The sequence below is a fragment of the Pongo abelii genome, chromosome 10 (assembly GCF_028885655.2).
Source record: "Pongo abelii isolate AG06213 chromosome 10, NHGRI_mPonAbe1-v2.0_pri, whole genome shotgun sequence".
Taxonomy (NCBI): domain Eukaryota; kingdom Metazoa; phylum Chordata; class Mammalia; order Primates; family Hominidae; genus Pongo; species Pongo abelii.
Window position 1 is genome coordinate 64,851,088 of NC_071995.2, and position 4,547 is coordinate 64,855,634.

General features: G+C 39.1%; 1 protein-coding gene across 14 annotated transcripts in view; it reads right to left on the bottom strand.

Annotated features, from left to right (window-relative positions):
- Positions 1-4,547, bottom strand: part of GRIP1 (glutamate receptor interacting protein 1) — an 852,850-nt gene that overhangs the window by 513,711 nt on the left and 334,592 nt on the right. The window lies entirely within an intron of this gene.

Consider the following 4,547-nt stretch of genomic DNA (forward strand, 5'->3'; position numbering starts at 1 on the left):
TCTCTATGGGAGACTCATCAAATGAACTTAGACAAAACAAGCAGGATCATATAAGTGTAGGTAATCACAACTATATTAACCTCAGAAAATGGTTTTGAAGAGATCACTGTCAATCTGGGCAATTCCTAAAAATAGTGCTCTGTGGGTGCTGCAGGGCTGTATTATTCAACATCCTGATGAATGCTGACTAGCAGGCAGCACCAGTTGCATTTGGGGGAAAATACTTGGCTTCTTCGTCCTCCTCAGCTCAGCATTAATAGATAGTCTTGTCCTATTACTAATTCTTCATCTGAAGGTCCCCTATCTGCAGTCAGTTTCCACTTTCCTAAGATGGCAGGGCTCTATTTATATTTCCAGGCATCCTGATGTAGAAACTCAGATGACTCGCATGCGAGATATAAGTGATCATCACCTTCAGTCAGGAAGTCACCTTGAGTGCTTAACTTACAAACTTTCCAAAATTTACAATTTAATATAAGATCCTCAGATCCTTGGTCTGGAAATCAACTCTTTCCTTTGTTATCTATAGCAGGGGCTATAAGGATAGATAACTTATCGGAAATGCCCGGGCTTCTAGGAGGCAGCTTCCTGAAGAAGCTTGGGCTTTCGAGTCTGACCCAACTAGGTGGAAGCTTTAAGTCATCATGTGCTTGCTGTGTGAATGCTTTGCATAGTTTCCTTTCAGGACAGTGGTATCTATCTCTTAGAGTTGTTACAAAGATTAAATATGAACCTCAGCATAATATGTACCAAACACAGAAGGACACTTGGAGCATATGTCTCTTAGCCCCTTTTTGAAAGTGTGTTGAGACAATAATCCGATACAATCTATAATAAGCTTCTTTCAGAGTTGCTATCACCTCAGCTCTATCCTCCTCAAATTTGAAAGGAAATCCTTTTTGCTGGATTGTACTTTTTTGCTGAAGTGTACTTTTTGTAACATGCTGCCCATTCCCCGAGTGTAAGTTCCCTGGTGGTAGGTATCCTGACTTGACCACATCTGCAACACAAGCCCGAGTCCACTGCTTGGTGCAGATTAGGCTCTCAACACCTGCTTTACATTAAAGATGTGGAGGCCTTGTGGTCAATGCATCTCAAACTTTAATGTGACTATGAATCACCAGAGAATCTTATTAAAATGCATATTGTGATACATAATGTCTAGAGTGGGCCTCAAGATACTCCATTTTTTATAAGCACCAGACAGACCCATGCTTCCAGAACCACACTTTGAGTGAACGACGTGCTAGTTTTCTTTCCTTACTTTCTGACTGCCACTATATTCCACATCGTGGCAACAGAAAGCAGTTTGTGGACATTTCATTCAAGGCTATTACACTATGCTCAACCATGTCCCTTCCTCAACACACAAAAAAGGGGAGGGCTACCCAGGATAGTATCAGTGTGGAGACGATTTGCTGATATATCTCTACCTTATTAGGATAAGCTATTAAGTGAACTCCAATATTTATCGTCAGAAAAATAAAAAGGTCCTTAAGGAAACATTAACAGTTTTACTATACCTCTTCTAGAGGGTAATGATACATAATAATATTCTAGCATATGATACACATTTATAAATCATTGGCATTTAATACCTTGTATTTCAAAAAAGTGTCATACCCTACGCTGTAATGTTAACAGAATGAGTATTTATAAATATACATGCCAGAAATGCGAACAGCCACATTTGCAAAGGCAACTGTCATCTGGTTACCACACAGTGCCATCTGCTGGACAGCTGCTGGTGTGCAGCAGAAAAAAATGCAAGATGCTCTCCGGGAATAATAAAAAATTTCCTGCAGCTTTTCAATGAGATTTACACAAACGAAGGCAACTTGCACAGTTCTGCACTGTCTTGTTCAGAAAGATTTTATAGCCCCTATGCTCTTTTGCTTACAAAAGTAGAACAGTTTTATAGAGATATGCATATTGATGTGCGGCTAAAAGCTGAATACAGAAATCCCACATGGCCATGGAGAACAAAGAACTGTTTCTTTCTTCTAAAGAAAAATCTAGTTTTCTGGTTACCACTGAAGTTTACATGAGTATTGTCTTCATCAATAAAATAATAGTTCACACTATTTTGCAGCACCTCTCACAAACAACAAATTGATATGAATAAAATAAAAACTATAATTTTCTAATCTATTTCACTTCTGAAAACAGGCTCCTCTTGCATCCTAAAATTGGTCAAAATTCTCTAGCACAAATGGTAAGAAAAGAATAAGTGGAAAAGACATAAGTCCTATGTAAGTCCTTATTGATATCTTTCATGCAAAACGCAATTTGTTCTACCATAGTAATGCTGTAACTTGGAAATGATTTAACAATTTCCTACCTGAATTAGTACTCAGTCTAGTCACAAGAACTGATCATTTAGGTCTCAGGTCTCATGCAGTCTTCAATTAAAAAAAATTAGCCATATGTGTGGATTTAACTGGACACATTAAAGAATAATGATTAGTGCTAGGAAATATCTACTTTGGGATGTTAGAACAAATATATGTAACTAGGTCCTGTTAAGCAATTTTCTATGGAGGATCACAAAGGGCATTACTAGTGTTCACTCAATGACTCCTAGAGTGGCTCTACTGAGGTTTTCCTAAGATTCTGAAGTGGAAAGTATGAATAAAATATGGATCAATAAAGTATCTTATAGGTACTTTAGAGGAACATTAAGTGAATTGCCTTAGGTCACAAAATCCTAATGGTGAGGAAAAAAAGAACCTGGGACTCCCAGCCCCTAGCTTAAAACACCTAAAGTACTTCCTCCCATGGAATACTTCTTGGATGCCAGTTTCATAATTAATTTAAACAGCTTTCTGGGGCACATTAATTATGTAAGCTCTCTGTACACTAGGCCACAACAAAAGGAGAAAATAGATTCCTCGCTACCCATGAATGGGACTGTTTTCTTCTTTGTGACACCAAGGTGCTCTGAAAGCCCCTAGGAAAGAAACAGCACAGTGCCCACAGGGTGAAGAGCATGGCTGGGTGGAGGACACAGATTTCTCTTCTGGCTGTCTTGTCTCATTTTGTAGGATCTCTCAGTAGTCTAGGAAAATCGACCTTTCCAGCTATCAAAGTCCCTCCCCCACAGAGCTTTATCACCCTCCAAGGGATGAATCCCATCTATAAATTTCCATGCCTAAGGGCCCTGCTGTACTGGCAGAGAGAATGCAATCTGGATTCCATCTCTCTATGTAGTTAAGGCAGCATTACTCTTCTCTTCCCATATCCATAAGAATTTCCAATGTGCTGCAGTTTCAGGGGAATTGAACCACAGTATTGTTAGCAAACTCTTAAATGATATAATGATGAAACTTAAAATATGAAATGTTGTACTATGACTGAAACACCGAGACAAAACAAGCACATGTAAAGTTTGATGGTAACATAGCATCTGATTAGGTTCAGAAAAAGGAAGAATGTTCTTGGCTCATATGCGTTGAAGTCTAGGACCAAAATATGGCTTTGCCCACTTAAACTAACTGAAACTAAGGCTGACTGAAACTCCTTATCTCTTTTTCTATGCCAAATTACTTACGATTCCCTAAAGTGTACCTACATTTTTAAGCCCCACTGGAATTCATTGTTCCTGCCATTTATCCATTCATGCAGGCATAAAGCAAATATCTATTAAAGCCAACTATGTGTCACACACTGTCCTAGGTGCTAAGAATATAGAACATTGAAGATAAATAAGTTCCTGTTCTTTTGAAGTTGATTTCTAATAGGGTAAGACAGGCAATAAATAAATAAATCTATAAATATATTAGTACTTAATAACTTGTAAGAAGCAAGATAAAGCAAGGTAAGACGAGTGGTGAGTAAGTGTGTTTAGTCATCAGAGAAAGTATTTCTGATAAGATGACATTTGAACAGAGATCTGGAGGAAGGGAGGGAGAGAAAGGTGCATTTATATGGAGGAAGTGCTTTCCTAGCAGAGAAGCAAAAGGAAAAATTCGGTGTAAATGTTCTGAGAAGTGTATGCTTGGAGTGTTCAAGGAATAACTAAGAGGCCAGGTGGTGCACCAGTGGGAATAAGGGTAAAAATGATAGGAAAGGAGAGCAGAAGATGCAGTGGGAATATCATACAGGGCAGTCTTCCTCATATGCTCTGTGTGAAAGAATTGGCTGTTTTTCAGGATCTACTGCAGATCGATAATTTTATAAAATGCAATTAAAATGTCAGTGCAATAACTACTGCCACAAAAAGCTTCTGAACCTGTCTCCTCACACACCCATAGCAGTTCTCAGAGGAGCAGAGATCCAAGGACCACACTGAATTGTACTGAGAGCCCAGTAAGCCAGGGTAAGTCCTCTGAATTTTATTCTGAGAGAGCTGTGCCACCACTAGAAGGTTTTGAGCAGAAACTGCTGTTCCTTTCAACTGGCATGCCCTTCCCTCTCCAAAACTTGGCAAGATCTTGCTTAATCACATGAAGCATCGCCACCATTGACAGAGAGTATCTTCAACCAGGAGCCCTCTAAGCACTTCACATGTGTGGATACCGAGTGGATCTCATGGCTTATCTTCCACC